Source organism: Anas platyrhynchos, chromosome Z (assembly GCF_047663525.1).
Source record: "Anas platyrhynchos isolate ZD024472 breed Pekin duck chromosome Z, IASCAAS_PekinDuck_T2T, whole genome shotgun sequence".
In the NCBI taxonomy this organism is placed as follows: Eukaryota; Metazoa; Chordata; class Aves; order Anseriformes; family Anatidae; genus Anas; species Anas platyrhynchos.
The window spans coordinates 24,958,682-24,980,032 of NC_092621.1; the positions used below are offsets into that span (position 1 = coordinate 24,958,682).

The window sequence follows — 21,351 nt, forward strand, 5'->3', positions numbered from 1 at the left end:
ACAGTCTTGCCTTTTTTTTTTTTTTTTTTGCAACCAAATCTGGTACCCACTAATCAGGCATGTTACTTACCAAGGCTGTCACCTGCATGCTTCATGCATATGTGTAAAAAGGCAGATTCCTTTTGACCTTGCAGCATTAATGAAATCATAAAATGTAATTGTAGGCACCACTGCTGAGGTTCTTAAATATATGACTCAAGCAAAACACCACATATGACTAATGATAAAATCACAAGAGCTGGAAATCGTTTTAGCTCCCTTAGTTTTGATTGATATCGGTTATAGTTGCATATTTTGTTACAGGATCATGCTTGTAGATTCACCTAACAGCATATTTTTGTGGTGTTATCCATGCTAATAAAAAGGAAAATAATATCATCAGGAACTGCACAGTGGTATTTGGATAATGGAACTTTGTTTTCTGTGCCAGGTGATGAAATTACAAGTATTGATTTAAATAATTATACCTCATCCTTCACTAAGGTACAATATTAGTTTGCATTCATATTGATTAAATAGAAGATACTAAATGTGGCACATATCTTTGCAATTTAATTCATCGGAAGCTTATGTTAAATGTCATGTATTTAATAAAAGGATCGCTTTCCAAAACAGGTCCATAAAACTGAGCTTTAAGTTTCTTGTGACTATTTCCATTCTTTTCCTTGAGAAAAAAGAGAGAGTCAGAGTAACAGTCTTAGATGAAGAGAAAATGAGTGTATTTTCCACTTGAGCTTAATGCGTAAATTTATTCAATATTTTTAACTCTTTTTGTGTGTTAGTCCAGTTTCCTAGCTTGCAGAAGGTGCAATGATGCAGTGTCTATTGTAAGAGTCCAGCAATTTGCAATGTGTCTAAACTAACCGGAATTATATGAAGTTATGTATTTTGTCAGATTTTCCAACCAGGGTGGCCTAGTCCTCTCAGGTTTAGGCATTTTTAAAAAGTTGGCTGTGTTCAGATTGGAATAATCAGCACAACTTTAAGAGTCGTTACATGATCCACCTGGATTTAATGCTTGAAGTGAGAAACAGCTGTGGCTTTTTCAAGGGCTATTCCTGTTATGTTTGTGTGCATGCAATTAAGTTTGAATGTAGGACGAATATGTCCGTATCTGTAATAAAACTGGCACATCTCTTGTCCACAGTCCAGAGGTAAAAAACTCCTGTTGGTTCTAGTGAGCAGTGAAGCCTGTGTTGAAGCAAACCTCATTCTAAACTACTCTTTTAGAGCTTCATGGAATATGGCATGCTATTGGAAAAAGCATGTGAAAGGGTTCTTCCTAGGACATAACCGTGTAGTTTTATTTCTTTTACCTCATTATATTTGAGGTGTTTTTTTTTTTTCACCTCTAGAGTGTACAGATTATGAGGGTTAAAACATGTCCAGAGAGAAGAAACATGCCCAGAGAGAAATATCAAAGCTATTAGCCTCACATTTTTTAGAAATGCTTGGTGAAAAAGAGAACAGAGATAGAAAACAGTAGATAAAACTCGGACCTTTTGTTATTGCCCAAAAGCAGTGTTTTTTTCTTTGAGACGTAAGTGTATTTAGATGGAAGAATCTGTTGAATGGCAAACTCATCCAGTTCTCCTGCTTTTAATTTTTAAGTAGTTTTGGGTTGTTTACAACAAAGGACTTCATTTGTTTAAATTCTGTGATTTGAGGAATAAGAAAGAACTAATCGGACTCAAATCTGTTCCTAAAAGTCATAACAGTCTGATATTTCTATGTCACAGTCTAGAAAAAAGTTGAGTAAAATTTTTGCTATTCAGTCTAAATTTATGATAACATAAATGATAGATTTTTTTTGTGCCATGGAAAAGTTATTTAAGCAGTGATAGAATGGAGTTGGTTTGATGTTTGCTTAAGTGTGATGAAGTACATACTGTAGTAAAGAACTTACTGTAATTAAGTGGATGCACAAGTCTTTGTGATCTTACTGTTATTGTTATTATTTTGATCGTCTTCTGATAAGAGTCTAGACTGAAAGTTTTTCAGCTACTAAAGCATTTTGCTGACTTGTTTATGATGCCTTGCAGTTGCACAATAAGGGTTGATGGCAACTATGCTGATTAATGTACTGTCTTCATAATTTTAACAAAATAAGATGCAGTGTCCCAAATCATCATCATTATCTGTAATTCCTAAATGTTGGCATTAGTGTTACCTAGTACTATTACTATCTATTGCAGGACAGAATTGTCTGCTTGCTCCTTTTAAAAGGTGAATTGAATTGTACCCCTTTGTTCCAAGGAGGAATACAGCTTGTGGAATATGGCAGTCCTCGGTAGCTGACTTCTCTTTCCTAAAGAACTAAAAGATAAAGGGAAAGTGCAGTTTTACAGAAGAAAAAAAAAAAAAAGGAGAGAGAGAAACTTGAGATTCTAAATGGCATAGACATTTTGAAAGTTGTGTGCAGCATATTGAATAGTACCGAAAAAAGAGTAGGTTCCAGCTTTTCTTAGCCGAGTGGAAAGCCTTCCTGCAGAGGTATTCAGAAAAAGGCTTTCACTGTTGTTTAACTTCTGCTTTTTTTTCTCCCATTTTCCCTTATGGAGTTTGCAGTGTTGTAGAAAGCATAAATTATGTAGCTTCTGTCAGCACAGTATTCCAGCATAGTATTTTGTGTACCCATAGCTGCCACCTTTGAAGTGCAGAGTTGCTTAATGCAGTTCTTTGTTGTTCCGTTATAAGCTGACGTTTGCATACTACAAAAAATAATTAGTACCCAAACAATTTTAGGTCTCAAGAACAATATGTAATTCTTTTTCATATAAAGAGGGTACTGTTGTGACTGTAGTGAGAGGAACAATTTCTGTTCTGTGGTGGTCTAGGACTGCAGATGGGACAGGCAAGTGAAGCTAGATCTGTAAGTTAAGAGAGATTCCTCTTGAGAGTGAGTGAAAGGTTCATTGTCTTTTTCCATCCTGGGATTAATAAGAGAACAGTAGTTCTTGGCAGAGTCTCTTGTCTCAGGCTATAAATCTTACCATTATCCCCTCTCACATTTTAAGGATGATTTTAGCTCATAAAGGGAGGGAGAACAGAGTGGTGCTGAGAAGATGGAAGGCTGATGGATATGCTCTTACAGCAACAGTGTGAATGTTGGTCACCAGCAAGTAAACGATACTTGTTTGGAGAAGAATATTGTGCCAAAACTGTTTCTGAAATGTTCTATCGTCAAATCTCTTCCTATCATGCATGAAGTAGTCTCCAGAATAGTTTGTAGTTGTTTCAACTTGCTATTTGCCAGCTGATGCTAGCCGATATCAAGCTGATGAAGAATTTTCCATTAACCTTTTTTTTTTTTTTTAAACCTGAAACTTTGGAAAATCAGTATTTTATCATAGATGTATATGACAGGCTTAGACAAGCATGTGACTGCTTATGCAAACAAAACATTAATTTGTTCCAAAACAGCTAACAGGGAAGAAGCAGGTCCCCATTTCTTGTGAAAGCCCTGATTTGTGGCCTTCTTTACTTGTATTAGGTCAAGATCTTGAAGTTTTGTCCATTGTTGAAGTGATTAACCTTGTGTGATACTGGCTTTTGGATGATGAGTTGTCTTTCTTGGTTGTTAAAAGTTGGAATGATTTCTGTTTCCCAAATAGACTGTGGCTTTTAGCTGTAGTGGATATGATTGCCTTTTGCTTTGTCTTTCTCCACTTTCTTTCATTTTTCTAATTACAAAGCATTTTTTTTTTTTTTCCCAGGAAGGGAGAATAGTTATGTGACAGATTAAAGTACACTGTATGCTAGTGCAAAAAGTTATTACATATACTTCCAAAATCCTTCCTGCTACACTGGTTAGAAAATTGGGTCATCTGTGTGCTTCATTACTGTGGTTTGATTTATACTACCTAATTGCAGCTAGATTTCCGGGGCTTTAGAAATGTTCCTTCCATTAGGAAAAGCCGTAGTTCTTTGTTTAAAGAAGAAATTTTCTGGCAGGAGGCAAGGAAGGCTGTAAATACCGCCTGCATGGAACCTGTTTTGTGCGTGTACATCTTCATAAAATTGTCACTGAAAAATGAGTGCCTGTATGCATATTCAGAGGCCATTGTTGAAGGGTGCTGGCTGGAAGCAATCCGATCCCTTGAATAAAACACAGCAATCACTGTAGCTGGGTTCCTCAGTACAATCTGTTTTGTTTGAATTTTAATAAGAATAAGGTGGCTGCATTCATTCTTCAAGAGAAAGGGGAAAATATTTGATGAATTTGATAAAGAAACTTGGCAGGATTTCATTTGATAATAAAACATGATTTGAAAGTTGTAATGTGTGAATCAGACGTCTTACTTTCCATTTGTGTTCAAAAGACTTTTGAAAATAAGTACGTGCCTTTGCTTGAGAGCAATGTAGGATAAAGTGGCCAGAAAAATGTTAGTAAAGTCTATGTTAGAGTCAATTTTCATTAAATTTTATTGTTTTGAGCTCTATATCTCATTTTATGTTGTCAGACGTTATGGCTAGCATCTCTGAGGTGATGGGCATTAATGTCAGACGAAGCAAAAACAGCAGTAGGAGGAGGAGGCAGTGCAACTTGGTGGCCTGACCACTTCTGATGACCCTAAGGGGCTGTCTCTGGTATGTGAAAGTAGTGATTTATGATGTGGGGTTGTCATTATTAGGGTACACCGTTGTTGTGCATATTTGTAGTATGGCAGCAAATATATGTTACGTACTATTCCTCTGTGGCTATCAGAGGCTGCAGGTGAAAAAATAGTTAGGAAAGAGAAACTTTCAGATTTTCTCCCTTCTGTAAACTTCCCAGTAGACCATATTAATTTTGGAGGAGACATCTGGAAACCTTGGCTTCAGGAATGTTAAAACTCAGCAGGCAGCTATTAGTAAACGTACAGAGGGGAACATCTGCAGCAACCACAGGATGGCTTTCTGTGCCTCTCCTCAAGACCTAGCTTCTATGACAACTTCACTTACAAGCTATCTGCTAAGACTTTGATGTAGAAAAGAAGAGAAGCAGATGTAAGATATGATCCTTCTGAGTTATTAGTGGTTATTATAAAGCAACAGAGATACAAGTGGCTTAGCAGCTGTTTCCAGTTAGCATTGACTTCTTGTGTAACTTGGTGGTGATGCTTTAATCCGGGGAGGGAAGAGTATGGGTTACTCTTCCACTAATACAATGTAAATATTTGTGCAGAAGTAAAATGATTATGCAGAGCATTATTCTGTGAAATCATAGTTCTCAAACGTTGAATCACAATTATCTTTCTTTTTAAGGAAATAAAATTGTTTCTTAAGGTTAGATCACACATGTACACTCGTTGTTCATGTGATCTTTTACAGGCCCTTAATAATTTCTTGCTTATTTCAAATCTTTGAATACTTTCAGTTTTCATCATACTTTCTTCCATCTCAAAATAAAACATAGGACATTTTCTTCATTTCTCTTGTTTTCCTTATTGATTTGTCAACATTTTCCTTCATTATTCCAATGCCAGACGAACTGGAGACATTTGCTACTTTTATCCATAGCTAAATGTTATGGATCTCAGCTGTGAAGATGACCAACAGGACAGGCAAATGGAGTGTTGGGGGAATTTCTGCAGTTGCTCCAAGCAGAAATTGCTCATCTGATGAGCTTTGCAAAAGATAAATCAGACAGCAGCAGTAGCACTGTCATTCAGAGGAAAAGGCACATTATTACAAAGAACTTACAGCTTTGCTTAAAGACTGAAAAAGGTTTTTTTTATGTTTTTTTTTTGTTTGTTTTAATTTTTCTTAAAGCTTCATTCAGAATCTTCTTAAAAGGAGATCTTACAATGGGAGTTTGTTTCTTCATAAGGATATGTTATAGAGATGTGTTACAAGGCAGACAGGTTGAATGTGTGCAAGACTGTTGAGAGCATCCACTGACAAAATCTTACCTACTTATCTTATCTTGCTACCGTTGTGGTGCAGTGGCCGATGTTAAAATACTGGTAGAAAAAGGTCAACTAAAACCTCTATGGAAGTGTATGATGGCCCCTATAGCATGGTTTTGTAGCACCAAAGTACCCATGAAATGGATCTGCATTTTTCTGTTTTATTTATTTACCTGATACCATTGTCTTGTCTGAACTACTAAAGGAGGAGATTTAAAGTTTTGATGAATTCTTCCTATTCTGAGAACGCAACCCTTGGCTTAAAGACAGCTTTCAACAACTTGCAAAACAGCATAAGGAACATTTAAATTAACCTTGCATCCTTCCTAGTTAAAAGAGAAATCAGACTTTAGGCATCAGCTATTTGCATAAGGAATTATCTTTGACTTGCCAGCAGGTAGTCTAAAAGATAGAAAGACTTTTCTATTGCTGTTAGGATGACCGGCAAAAGTTGTACATGAAGAGGCTGTAGATTGCGATTTATGGGGGAGATGTTTCACAGAGGATGGGGGAATTAAATAGTAATGCCTCTCTTTCTCTGTCCTAAATATTCTGCCTATATAGAAGGAAGCTTTGTAGGCATAAATTGAAAAGTATGATGAAAATGGCAGTGAAACAGAACAGAAAAATCAATTCAACCCACACCTAAATAGTTGTTCGTGGTTTTTTGTTTTGTTTTGTTTTGTTTTGTTTTAAAAGAACTCCAACAACAAACAAGTGAAATAATGTCAAACTACAAAGGAAATTAAAAGTTGTTTTTTTTTTTCACTTCATGTTCAAACCAACATTTCTATTAGATGATTATTTTTTTTTCCTGGAACCTACTGCACTAACTAGAGTAGAAGTTTTACTCAAGCTACTATAAATACTTTTTCCTAGGTTACTTTCTTCTAACTCTAAGAGATTAGAGAGTATGTATTCTCTCTATGTTCTAATAAAAGCGTGAAAGCAATGCAGTAACTCAACTGAATTTGGTACATCTTGAATATTCTTTTCAAATTTGTTTCAAACATCTTTGTCAGCAGTAGTTGATGGTTGCAGTCAAAGAATAATGGGTCATTTTCATGACTGTGAATGGTCTTTTTCAGAATGTGGAACCATTGAAATTCAACTTGTGAGAACTCTTCATAACAAGAAGAGTTCTCTCAAGAGTTTTTTTTTGTGGTTTTTGGTTTTCTTTTTAAGAAACTCAGTAAAATCTTTATTCAAAATTGAGTTTCACCGCTAAAGGCACAAAAATCAGGCACATTTGCATGCTTATTACATAACTCAGGAGAATTAAAAACAAAAACAAAAACAACAACAACAAAAAGCCACAAACAGAATCATAAGCTTATAGAGATGGATATGAATACTGTTACATGAATGATATTGGCATTACAAAACAAAAAAAAAAAAAGAAAGAAAGGAAAGAAAACAAGGAAAATCTGTTGTAGGGAGGAGCACTTTAGTCTGTTATTGCTGGAGTCCTCTAAGGAGAATGAGATGAATGAGATGAGAAAATACCCCAAATATACTGCATAAAACTTCACATAGGCTATTACTGTCTTTGCGTATGCAAACCTGTTAATTTGGGACTTTCTGCATCAAATTGTGGTTTAATCCACTCCAGAGTGCTTCCTGCATTGTCGTGTACTATGCACAAAGATCACCTCTTGCCAATTATATCTACAAGTCTCTTTATAGCTTTCATTTTCTTGTTTTCTTTTGTTTTTTGTAAATCTGTTTCTTCACCCTCTGTTATATTGTGAAAGACCCTGGAGGGCTAAATTCTGACTGTTACTTGAGTGACTGAGGAAAGTTCTGTTTTAGACTTCTTCACATGTGTCTTGAGTATGAGAATATTCCAATGGTGGTTGTGCTTTTTCCCATTTTGGCATTCTTTTTTCAATCTCCATTGCTAAAGCAGTGGTAAAAACGTTTACTAAGAATGCCTTGCTGCATAATTTATGATTAGGCATGAGAGGTGAAGGCTAACTCAGTAGTGTATTTCACATAAACCAATGCTCTGAGTTGAGGGTCGGAAAGGCAACTTTGGCATTGAGGGAATTTATGAGATTTTAAAAGCCTAGAGAAGCTGAAACAATACAAAATATCAAAGGCTGGGAATATTTCATGCTCTGGCTTGAAAATTTAATATTTTGTTGTTGTTGTTGTTGTTCTTACAAGCCAAGTTAGCAGCAAAACTGCAGCCTTTCTATTGGATACATTTTGGGTTAATTTGCTGATCTTTTGTAACATCTCTAAATCCAACTTGCTGAAAAGAAATGCTTGATTTTGGATTGTTTGAACTCTTCTAGGAACAGAAGTGACTTATTAATCTCAGTGACATGGTGTAATGAGGGGATCAAATCCAAGTCCAGCTCAGATTTTCTCCTACAGCTTTGGAGTATGCTGAATGCTCTCCTTCATATAAAGCATTTTGGGAAGTGGGTTGAACAGGTTAAATCCTGACTTTCCTGGAATCGATGATAAGCACTTACGCTTACTCTAGGTCAGTATTCAGAACTGTTAGACTAGGGCTGAAAGCTATTGTGTCAGTAGAAAGTACATTTGGATCCCTGTGAAGACTGGAAATACAGCTGGCTGTCCGGTGGTCCTGGGCAGCCAGGAAAGAGTGTTGATTATGGACTGTAAGGGATGTTCTTCTGAATTTCCATGTCCTTCCCTCTCAGCCCCCAATTCGTTTGTTGGAATACATTGCCAAGGGGTTAATTTCTTAGTATTTTAGTTTTTTAACCTTCTAGTTGTCTGGCTTAGAATACAGTCAGATGCATTTGGGCCAACGAGCCAATGAAATATATATATTCCAGACTCTTAGACTGAAATAGTGTTTTTTGTCCCTTTTATCTGCTAGTGTAGTGCTTTCACTGAACTTCATTTATTTCTAGGCTCATATTGAACTATGTTTTTATGTTGAAAATAATACTTCAGGTATTTTACCAACAGATTACAAGTAATAGCTTTGCTTCATGTAGTTTTTTTATTTTCTATTTCACAGCTGAGTCCATAAATAAACTTGCACAATATTCAATTTAATCAAACTTAATCTTTCCTCCAGCACCCGCAGGAACTGCCAGTGGTGCAAACATTTGGGAATTCTAATTGTATATACAGTGTTACCTAAATCCTTTCATCTCTTCTGGAGAAATACTTTCCTGTCTGTTATCTGAAAACCAAAAGACTTCAGTTAGTATAAGCTCTTCCTGAAGGGAAAAAAGGAAAAGGTGATTTTTTTAAATACGAATTTATTAATGCTCGTATTATTTTACTGGAAGCTGAATCTCACTGCGTTCTTTGCTATGTGAACATACAGACAGATGTACTTTTTTTTCTATGTTATATACACTTGCAATATTTATTTTTAATTAGGGTTTCTATTTCAGTTGAAACTTTCGGATGTGTGTGTTCACGCTGATTTTTTTAAAACTCAGAGAACATATCTTGCATGTAGGAAGTCACATTATGGAAAGTAAAAGTATTTTAAATCTATATAACAGAAGTATCTGGGACTTGACAGTCTAGAAAGAGATGGGAGTTCTTAGCAAGTATATTTTACCTTCCAAGAGCCCAGAGAAGCCTCCAACAGAGGCCTTCTCTCATTAATCCCATGTCAGGATTTTGTGTCTGTTGTTCTAATTGCAAAAGTACTCTACCCCAAGAAAGGACCCTGCAATAAAATCAATGTCTTGGAGATAAGAACAACAGGTTGAAACAAAGTAGATTGCTAGAACTGGATGACTAAACCAACTGGAAGCTCATTCTTTGAAAGCTTGCTTAGATAGTCTGTGCATGTTTTTTTTTTTTTTTTCTCTCTTCTCTCTCTCTTTCTCTCTCTCTCTTTTTTTTTCCCCTGAAATGTGCACATGTAGCTGCATTTTCTAACTGTTGAGCTCCCTTGAGAAAATGAGCATTGAGGATGCAGGACTTGGAGGATAGTCATGGTAGATGAGGTCAGGAAGAGAGTTTGCGCCAAAGAGGCCCTGCATACAGCATAAGAAGAGTGTGATGCAAGAATCTTTATTTCTTGCTGCAGACCACTTGGTGTGTGGTGGGATTTTGTTTATTTCCCCCCTCCCTGCCTTGCCAGCACACAAGTCTGATGTGTCAACTGGTGTGATGAATGGTGCTAGTTTGTAGCTGGAGAATGATGTGGCAATCCCTTCCCCACTCCAGGAGGCTTTGTGCCACAGATCTGCCTGTGATGCAGACACAGCTCTGGTCAGAAGGATTCTGGAGGGGGGAGAAGCCACAGTAGGATATGTACATCTGTGGAATAAGGGCTGAATTGCAGAGAACCATTTGGGAAAGCAAGCTGTGCATGGTCAGTAGTTTCTCATTTATAATTACTGACACTGAGCAAGACTGAAGGGGAATCCCTTCTCACCAGATCTCGCTGCAATACTGGGGGTCTCTCAAAGCAGAGGGGTGCCCTCATGGATGTCTAGGGTCTAGTGACACCCAGAGGCTTCTGGTGTGCTGACACAGGGTCACCAGCTCCAGTCACAGCAGCATGCTGCTTGGCGTTGGAGCTGAATGAGGGATGGACTGTCTTGTCCAGAAGCAGAGTTGCCTCCTTTCTGACCACCTGACTGCTGTTACGTGCAAAAGCACCTGTTCCGGCTGAGTGCTGGATCAACAATCCTTCTATGGGTTGGGTTTAAATGTATATTTTGGCAAGAATTCTCAGGGTTTGGGGTTGGGCTGGGCTTGGCAGGCTGTTTAGGGAGAAAAAAAAACAAAGGATAGAACAAGACTCTTCAAAACGTTGTATTATCTGAATAGAAGTTCAGATATCACAAGGGTATAGCAGAAAAACTTTTTTTTTTTTAAATGAAAACAGATTTTTCCAGTTTTAATCTCTAAGTGGGTAGGGTACAATTCGACCAGTATGATTGAATTACAGAAAAATAAGGGAGACTAAACAAAATGGCAATGTTGTTAAACAGCCTCTCAGTGCCTAACCAGTCTCTCATACCAGTGCCTAACCAGCCTCTCAGAGCCTAACAAGTCTCTCATACCTATTTATGAGAGAAACAGTAAGGCTGAGCTCTTTGTGGGGAGCATACTACACACAAGCCTATGAGTCACTTTAGCACTGCTGAAGTGAAATAATTTCAGTGGGTGACTCTGGAGTTGTGACTAGGAACAATCTTCTGTTATTAGGAGCCATAATTGGGGGGGGGGGGGGAGGGTGAAGAGATAGAAGGTGATCAGCAATTTCTTTTAAATGTTGCTTGTCTACAAATGAAGATACTGGCTTAGCTTTAGGTAAGCCAAATTACTCCATTACTTTTGCTGCTAAAGCTTTGATATGTCATCCTGTAATTTTTAAAATAAATATCCTTTAGTTTGTGATGCTGAAGGCCAGTATCCAAAAAGCAGGGGGAGGTCTTGTTCTCCTCCCTACCCACTCTCTGTTGTGTGGTCCTGCCCCTTCCTGCCTCCAGCTGTGGGGCTTCTCATCTCTGCTGGGAGCCTGTCCGACTTGCTTGTTTGGAAGATGCCTGTGTGGTTGTTCCCTGTTTTGTTTTGTTTTTTCCTCTCCCTCCTTCTGGGTTATTTTTTGGTGGGTTCAGCCACCCCATGGAAGGATCCAGTGGCTGCCAGAATGGTCAAGGAAAGTGGAAGGATAATGCAGCCAGGAACTGGGAAGTAAAAGGTCAATTTTAGCCTTCCCTGCTAGTCTGGCTCAGCTAAAGCATCTAATTTCATTCCTTTCTTCAAAACAGCGCATGTGGACACTGTTAAGTAGCATTGCAGATGCAAAGCTAGAGAGCTTTAAGAATGCTGTCAGGCAGTCTCAAAACTGTAGGTAAGGAAATGTCAGATTTTAGGTTACTCATGCGGAATAAATTCTGCATGCTTTCAGGTGCTTTTTCACCTCTTGTCGTTAACACCTAGCTGCTCTTCCTGATTTAGCTGGTTGGTGGGTTCCTGGGACAACCCCTCTCTGTCTCTTGATCAGGGAGTCCAGTCTCCCATCATGTTGCAGCTCACTTCATTCCCTCAGCCCACCCAGTCTCCAGCCATGGTTTTGTGATTTACAAAACAAACAAACAAACAAACAAACACAATTATTATTATTATTTTTTAAGCTCTTTGACTGTTTCCCTCCAAAGCAGCCCCCAGTCACTGGCGAGAGAGAGAAGAACAATCCCTGTCTTCAGCTCCCATGCCAGCACTGGTCTGCCGTGGCGCACAGCTGATTGAAACCACATGTTTTCCACTGGGGATGGTGACTCTGCATTCTGGGCAGGACTCAGGCCTGAGGGAATGGTGTGCAAAGTGACAATGCAGTCTTCAGAAGTTTGAGCTGCTAAACTAACTTTGGTAAGGCTTGCAGCTGGCAAATCAGCGTGGTTGTGTACCCCTCAGTGCCACACACCAGCTAGCGTAATCAGAAGATTTTATCCCCTACTACGGATCTTACTTCTCTGTTGAGCTAAACAGGCAATTGAAATTTGACAGGAAAGATTTTCCTTCATGAAGAAAAGGCCACCAGAAGCATATAATGCTGAAAAATGTAGCTTCTGGCTTTGTTTTCTGAAACATCCAAACTGTTTGGCTGAAACTTGTGCAAGAAAACTTGGCCTCAGGCAGGCATCTGGCATGGCAAGTTTCAGACAAAACTGCTATTTTGGCAAAGTTGTACACAATGAAGATGTGTTTTAAGGGTGCAAACTGTTGAACAATCTTTGTAGTAATACAGAACTTAAATTTTGGTGGATAAAGATAATCTGTGCTGGAGTTTTAGGCTGAACAGCAATAACTTTCGTTCCCCTTGCTGTAAGGAGGAACCCTTACCCAAACTGATTTTTTCCCACAACCAACAGTGTCAGTTAATTTTTTCTTCTGACACACACTTACGTTTTTTTTTTTTTTCTGCAGCTTTAGCTATTATTGAGTGAAGTGTGGAGAAGGTCTCTGCTAGCGTTAAGTATAACTTCAGGAAGAATATCCTTGAATTGTGGTGGTGTACAAAGCTTTTCTTGCAGATTCCTGCAGCAAACTGCTAATGCCATCAGGAAGCCAAGCAGCAGATTGTGTTGTGTGTTTCAGCTTTATAATTAGTTCTGGACTGCTCTGAGCATGTGCATCACCTGGGCTTGGAAGTAACTGCAAATCCCCTTGGGTGTCTTGCATCTGCATCTCAGAGGAGGTGTTCAAGAAACACAGCAACTGCCCCGCACATCCTGTTTTGATTTGGTTGATTTATTGTCCTGTAGTTTATAGGCTGACTGTGTGAAGGGCATGAGTCTCAAGTTTGACTGCACTGTGAAAGAAAGCTCTTTTCAAATCACCCTGCAATTCTTACTGGAGTTCTGTCCAGCAATGGGAGCTTACTACAGCTACAGTTGCCTTTGTAGCTCTTGCTGAAACTTGAAACTGGGAGAAAGGTAGAAAAAATCCGTACGTAGATTTTTGAATGTGATCTTTCAGCTAGCCCCGCACATGATTTATTTTTTCCTGTTTGTTTTCTTATGGCTGTGTTTAGCAGTGTTTGTTTCAAGGATGCTAATCCGCTGGTGTGTCATATTTAAGGACAAAATTGTTTCTTAGATAAAACCTCCTTCTATTCCGAATTTAAGCTCTGTTTGTGAATGCTGTTTCTAGGAACCCAGATGTACTACTTACCTTCATTAATATCCTATCAATGACCTATTCTTTCATATAAATTAAGGCTCCTTAGATCATCCCTCATATTTCACTTTTTTAAGATCTCTGGACATTCTTGTTGCTGTCCTCTGGCCTCCCTTCACTTTTTCTCTAAATCTTTTGTAAACTTTTTTTTTTTTTTTTTTTTTTTTTTTTTTGCATCTTTTGCTAAAATGTAAACTGATGAATTGGATGCATTGAAAGTGTGTGAAATCTCATTGCTTTCTGTTGGTGGGTAATATCCTTGATTTGGAAGTTTTCAGTTCAGAGCTTCAGTTTAGCTTTTTTCTTTTTTCTCTGTACTTTGTCATAATTATTTTGACTGCTGCTTAGTTGTGACTTATTTTGCACTGTTAGCTGTTCTTCCTTTCTGTTTATATATTTGAATTCTCTTTCTTGGAACTTGTCCTTACTGTGTGTTGTCCTTCAGATTTCATGCCGCTTTATGTTGTACTTTCAAGAAATAACTAAGTAATGTTCTGTGTTACTACTACGACCGGATCCCTGGATGCTTCGAGTACTTCTCAGAAGTAAAAACAAAAGCTCATTCATCGTCTTGTTCTGACTGGAAATAGGAGAATTGGGCAATTTTGAAGTAGAGACCATTCTGATCTCTTCTCATTTTTTCCTTTCACCCAGAAACACTCCAAATCTGTCTGTCTGCTGTTTTCTGGACATCTGAGCGAGTACAGACATTCTCAAGATACAGCAAAAGTTTGTCCATTTATCATTTCTGGCTGAAAAAGCAACAAAGCTGTTCCAAAATGCATCAATATAATATTACTGCAGTTTTGTTTTTTCTCATTTGACCTTATTGGTGTCAGTTCATTGGTAGCTCTTGATATGAACTAAGTTCTTTTTGTTTATGGTATGCAATTCCTATAGGCATGTCCAGTTACTGACTTTTATTTCTATGGGGACACCTTTTGAATTCCTCTACTTAAGACAGTGTCTGCCATGCAGTGAGAAGTTGTAATGGTTGTCTTCTATTTAGTAAGTTTTAGCTTAGTGTATTTTTTTTTATTGTCTTCTCAGATGTCTTTCTTTCAGAAAGTTCTCCTAAATGGGCTTAGTGGAAACCACCCAGTTGGCAATATCTTAACAAAGCACAAGAATTTTTTGATGTAGGTATGTTCCCGATATTACAGCATATACAAGCAATGTGACTATCATGTAAGTATCTGTTTTAATTATGAAGAGGAAAAACAAGCATCCCTGTTTTTTGGAGAGGGCTGGTGCCTTTGTCATGGTCAGAACTTAACACCAGGATATGACGGATAAGCAGTGAAAAATTCACCCTCAACTAAGTTTCTCCATTACCTGTTTTCTTAAAGAAGCTGTTTCCCAGTGATTTCATGATACATGTTTATTCTTCTGAACTTTTAAAAGGTCACTCATCATTTCAAGGGCTCTCTCAGATGATTACTAATCAGTCTAACTTCCTGAATACCAGACAATCTAAGTGAAAACATAGTAACTGAGTCAGTTTGTTGTTTTGTTTCTAAGATTACATTTGTAGATGCATGTTAATACTCAAAAGCAGCTTGTATTTCTGTGATTAAATAGCAAGGCAAGCCTAATGGAAACGATGAGTTCATAAACTGTAGGCAATGGAGTTAGAATTTTCAAGTGATACTGAGCATATCTAAACATATCCTATGAAGTCTTTCTGCTCAGAAAAATAAAATCTATGCAAACATCTACTATTTCAAAAGTATTGTGATAGTTGAGAAGTCTGATATATCTACAGCCTTGATGTTGTATATTAATTTCTTCTGGGAAATGAATTCAAACAATGTCACTAACCAAAGGGATTTGTGTCTTAATACTGTAGGGGCTGCATTAAAGCATTTAACCAGCTGAAAGATCAGTGTCGCAGTCTCTATTTGTTTTGTGCTTTAAGCCACAATTTTATTTCAACTGAGAGCTAAATAATATTATTCAGTATAAGTCACTGCAGAATGTTTCTAGCAACTCTTTCCAAAATCAAACAAAATGGAACACCCATCACCACCACACCACCCCAGTGAGTGTTGCCTGGGCTTTGCTGTTGGATTCAAATGGAGTTCAGTGTCTTGCTTTCGTGGCTGGGAATAAAAAAGTGGGTGGGGGTTTTCTTTATTTTCCCTCTGTCTGTTTTTTGCAGTGCATTTGTTTGACAGCATGCATAACAGTTTATCAGAATTGGTTATCAGTTATCAGAATAACACTTGCCTCCCTGAAATACTGTGTAGGAGCATGACTATGAATTTAATTAGGTGTACATGTAGCATTATTGTCAGACATAAAAATTTGCTCTATGAAAATGCCTCACTATCCTAAGGTAAATATAAGTAGTTCCTCTTAAGAGGTATACTCCCTATATGCTGACTCACATAACGAACTAAGTTTACAGTATGTATTTAAAATCAGGGTAGATGCTTTAAGGAAGGTGCAGTAGTTGTAGTGTTATAATATCCCCTGTTTTTCCAGTATTGATGCAAATATGGTAAGTATGTCTCCCAAGGAAGGGAAGAAAAAAAAGGCAAATAGAGGTTTTCTGCATTATTTTCTTCCATTTGTATTAGTCTATAAACATAACTTGTTTTTGAGCAATTAACAACAACTTAAGTACAGTACCAACAAATCTAAGCTAATGCCTGACTTTCTGATATCTCAGAAAGCAGAAGAGAAAATGAAGAAGTCATCCTCATTTGTCACAGTATTGTGCTGCTAAACAGTCATTTTTGAACTGTTTCAAAACCAAATTTCTTATAATGCCTGTCTTCTAAGCAATATGCATATTTGCTCAATGATCATAAGGGCATGACTCTGCAGTGTGATGAAAATCTTCTGTGAATCATAGTAACTGTATTGAACTCTTGAATGCTTCTCTGTCCTATAAGTAAGAGTTTCAATGGTAGTTTACTGTTAGGAAACACCATGGAAAAGGGTCAGGCTTGTTTTCATAATCTCATGTTCTTCATAGGCTGAGAAAAATTGCTTATAAGAATTAAGGGTGTCCTGTTTCTTGCTGTTAGTTGAGGCTGAGGTGGCTTGTTTGTTTGTTTCAGTACTACATTATTCCATGTTGAAAAGCCGCTGCTATGGTTTTTCAGTCATCTCTGTTCAACTTTTTTCAAACTCTCCAAGAGTTTTCAAAATTTAAGCCATCACTGGCTATTCTTTTGCATAGACTTCAATATCTGCTGTTCTACAGCTTTCTGTATCAGGTCAGTAATACGTCATTATTTAACATTTGTATCATAAAACTACATGTCCCTGCATAATTTGTACTCATGATTTGTATGAAGCATCTGCAGCTGAGAGGTGCCTGGAACAACGACACCTGCTTGTGTCAAACCTGCCTCAGGTCAGGTAGAGCTTATTTTTCCCCAGTGTTGTCAAGAAGTGGTGGTGTGGTTGCGCTGCTCTGCAGGGCTGCGATTACAGAACAGCATAGGCTTTCCAAGTGGGCCTTTCAGCAGCAAGTCACTGCATCAGTCTCAGAGACAACTGCATGTCCATCATTTCAATCATTCTTCTTCATATTTTACCATATGCTCTTTTTTTTTTTTTTTAGTCTAGTAGTGGTGCTGTTACCTTGTCTTACGTGTATAGCTTTCCCCTGCGAGTTACTGTAACAATCTTTGTGTGCATTCCTGTAGTGTGCTTTGTTCCATTGCACTCTTCCTCTCACCAGCTGATTCCTATTTCTTTATTTTGCTTTTTAACCGTATTTGCATATTTTAGTAGTACTTTCCTTCCCCACCACACTCAGAACTCCTCCAGACTTATTTTTAGTATTTCACCTTATCTCTTCCTTGCATTTGCTTGTGGTTTAAGTACTTTCTGCTTATTGTTTCTTTTTATAGCTTCCTGTAAAAAACTTAAACATAAATATTGGTTTGAAAACAAGGCAGAGGATTGTTTTACTAGGTATAACTGTGACCAGCATGTTAGCTTTATATTTCAGGCATACATGCCTAATCTAACCTAACCTGTCATGTTTTTTTTTTTTTTGCTTTTTCTACAAACAAACCAATTTCTCAAGTACCTTTTTTTATACAGCCTTATTGTAACAGCTCATAAAGAAACCAAAATCTGGTACAGAAAAGGTTTTCCACATCTGGGGACAGGAGCTATATGTGTTATTGTTCTTGCAGCATAGTTCATTGCAATTTCATTGCTTTTAAGCCCTTAGAGAGATGGTGTCTCTGGAATAACAAAGAGAATCAGGGCTGCACACGTGCTGGAAGTGTTATCTGGCTCCAGCATATGGCCATTGAGAGCAACATTGCTGCAGAACTCCTGTGGTTTCTTATTTTAACCTGCAGTTGGGAGACAAGATGTTGGGCACATCCTAGATAAACAGACTCCTCTCAAGCTTTTGAAAGTGCTTTCCAGCTTTTCTGATAATTTTATGTTAACCCTCAACCCCAGAGTGAATAAGGAAGTTTAGTTCCTTCAGCCTTTTATTTGTCCTTCCCTGTATAGGATGGCAACTTTTTGATTCTAGTGAAAAAGGAGCAAAGTTACTCTCCATTCGTGGGATAAATCCATACAGTAACCAAATGTGAGTGTTCTTGTAGTCAGTGATGCACAGCCTGAGCATGGAGGAGCACAATTGCTGCTCTCCTCCTGCAGCACTCTGTGAAGGCATCTACCCATCGAGAGGAGGTAAACCTGAACATTTTGGTAAAAGACAAGCTCTGTTCTCTAGCACTACTTCCAGAGCTGCTCAGGCAGCATTTTAAATTTATTGCTGCAAAAAGGTGCAATGCAAAACCAGTCATCAGTGGCAGTGCAGGTTATGAAGCCAGTGGCAAAAGCTTTGCTTAACACATCCTGGTACTCAGAAATGTTTTCCAAATACCAGAACCAGCAGTTGAGGTGGATCTCAGTCCTACAAGGCAGACAGACCTAGTGAGGGCACAGAGTGAGGAGGACAGATTGCTGTATAGGGGCTCCTGCAGTGGTGCCAGCAGCTCAGGCCCAGTTGCACACATTCATCAGCCAGCCCCTAGGCAAGTCCCCAGGAGTTGTCCAGCTCTAAGTCTCTGATTTCTGTTTTCCAGTGAAACCCTCTTTCCAGGGGAGCTGCAGAAGAATCTCGATTTTGCAACAGTGGTGATATCATCTCAAGTCATGGTGTTTTCACAGCTTCAGTTCAGATGAGATTGTTATCCAAATGATGAGTCAGTCCAGTTTAATCTTACAGCATGCTCTGGCTAGGCTGCAAAATGGACCATGCACCACAGAAAGGCTTGGGGGGGCTTTTGCTCTTATTCCTGAGCTAACTTGACAGGTCAGGTCAGACAAAAATGATTCCAGGAGCAAAAACTCAAAATGTTCAGTTCAACCTGCTTGTTTATTTGCTTTTGACCTGGAAAGGTCTGTCTCACCCCAATGCAAAAGGTGAAGTGACTGAAAAACTAGCTCAACATGAAATACATCCAACCAGTGTGTTTCTGGAATTTATCCTGTTCAAAACACACAACTGATCTGTTAACTTTTGCTGTAGACAGTGCAATTAAGTTTAAAATTAAAAACAAAACCCTAGTCCAAAAAAAACCCCTTAATTTTGTAAAGGTAGCATTCAGTGAACACAAATTAATCCATTTTATATATAATTTCAGGTAGAATTCAATCACCTTTGATATAAATAAGAAAGAGGAGTTAGCTGTGTCTTTTTGTTGCGAAAGATGCCAGGTTTGATGATGACCTGCATGTGTTGCAGGCACTATTCATCCAACAGAGCTTGCAGACTGGCAAGGAGCTTGATGTGTATGTTTTATTTCCATTTTGATTTATTGAGAGGGTGGTTGAATATGCAACAGATTTTATTTTTTCTAATGCTTTGAGATGATGACCATTGTTGAAGTTAATCTGCTAGGAAACTTTTGTGCTTTTTATATAAGCATTTTTACTGGTTAATGCTGAACAAGAGCTTCATTGTTCCCTTATCTTTTCTCTGGTTTAATGAAAAATAAATAAATCTCCTGATTCAACCTTTGTGCAGGAAGAATAAAAAGTTATTTTGTAAGGAGACACTATTGCAAAGATTTTTGAACTTTATATATACAGTATTATAACCACGTCAAATAGGCAGATTTTATGTACTGTCACAGATCTGAAGCTCAGTAATGGACAACAGTCATTGAAAAGCATTTTCAGTACATGAACTGGTGCTTCATTAAAAACAAAACACAGCCCTGTTCAAAACTGGCTATAGTGATGATAGTGCTGAACTTTTGTTCTCCACCTGCATGTTTCCGTCCTTTTCACATTTAGGTAGTCTATTGTCATCCCCCACCCACCTTGATTTAGGTCGATCTTATACCTTTATTACTCAACAGTGAGAGATCATAGGGCCAAGCATTCTGAAAATGGAAAAACAAACAAAGAGAAAATGCATATTTGCTCAGTAAATTCCATTTTATACTCAAATGGTTTTGATTATTTATTTTTTTTTTTTTCTGAACAATTAATTCTAGGGACTTGACATAACCAAATAGGCAAAGACTCATTGCCAGACATTGAGGCCAGTATTAGAAATGAAAAATCCACCTTGAGAATTTGGTGAGCTTTCTAAGAGACACATGTGCAGCTATTTAAACTAGGAAGTTTGTTCCAGAACAGAACTGAATTATGTGTTGAGTAAGAACAGGAATGTATGCAAATGTTGGTACTGTGTGATGTTAAAAGACCTTTGTGGATCAGTGAGATATGAGTCTGAGTAAAATTCTGATAAATGTTTGAGTAAATGTCTGGTCTATATGATGTTATTTTCTCTCCATTTTATAAATGCTGTTACTGATTTATTTACTTAATTATTTACTTAAGATTTACTTAATTCTGTCCATGATGAAATGACTTGGATAAAAATAAATATTAGGACCATATTTATTAGGAAACAGAAGATAAAATACGTAAATTGTAACTGTGTATTTTAAAGGCCCAGCTAATGCTGAGAATTCACATTATCAATTTACAGAATGCAGTGCACATTTTGAATTGTTTTGAAACAGCAAGCTATATGATAGTGGATAGACCTGTCTCAAGGTACATTGTGCATTTAGTTTTGCACTGAATTCTGTGTTTATACAGATCTTGAAGTGTAACAACATGATCTAACAGTAATTGTGTATTTAAAGATCATTTTAATAATCCAATTAAGTTCTTGAAACTTACAGAGCAGGCAGATTGTTAAAGCTGGGGAGAGGCAGGGATCTAAATAACAGATGTCTATCCATGTATTGGGAGATCTTCAGATATGTAGGTTTGAGTTTGATTTATTTGCATTTCCCAAGGGGAAACATAATCTAGGACTCACACCTTTTGGCAATAGTACGATCAGCTGCTTTGTTTATACTAGTTTGTAGACGGAATTTGCTTTTGAAAGGATTAATGTGAGTGAAAGCTTTAAAAAGAAAACTCACAACTCAATGGACAGAAAGGCTGTCTGTCCTGAAGTCTACTCCCTGTGACCTTGCCTAACCTTGTTGAGTATCTGCTGTTGTCCAATAGCCTCGTTCTCTTACACACAGGGGCAGAAGCATCCCCTATAGGTGTTACGAGTGAGGTTATATTCTGCACAGAAGTACAATATGAGAAAAGTTCATGCCAGCTGTAAAGGTAAGTTTGTCTTTTAGTAGGTGAATTTGTATTACCTTATAGGATGGACAGACTGTTGTGGAATGTTGCTATAGGAATTGTTTCTACAGTGAGTATGGTAGGAAAAAAAATCAGTTTAATAACAAAACTATATCTCAGTGATGAGGTGGATTGAAGCTACTTCTGGAGACGTGATCTTTTCATT

The 21,351-nt window shown here is 37.7% G+C and overlaps 1 protein-coding gene across 10 annotated transcripts in view; it reads left to right on the forward strand.

Annotated features, from left to right (window-relative positions):
• LHFPL2 (LHFPL tetraspan subfamily member 2) overlaps positions 1-21,351 on the forward strand; it is a 130,881-nt gene that overhangs the window by 82,305 nt on the left and 27,225 nt on the right. Inside the window, exon 3 of one of the 10 annotated variants that reach the window (XM_072030724.1) lies at positions 21,080-21,167. The exons of 7 other annotated variants lie outside the window; for them this stretch is intronic. The gene's annotated coding sequence lies outside the window, so the exon portion shown is untranslated. Of the gene's footprint in view, positions 1-13,152; positions 13,305-21,079; positions 21,168-21,351 lie in introns of those variants that run through there. 2 more of the 10 variants (XM_005008962.6, XM_072030726.1) reach the window with 2 other exon arrangements.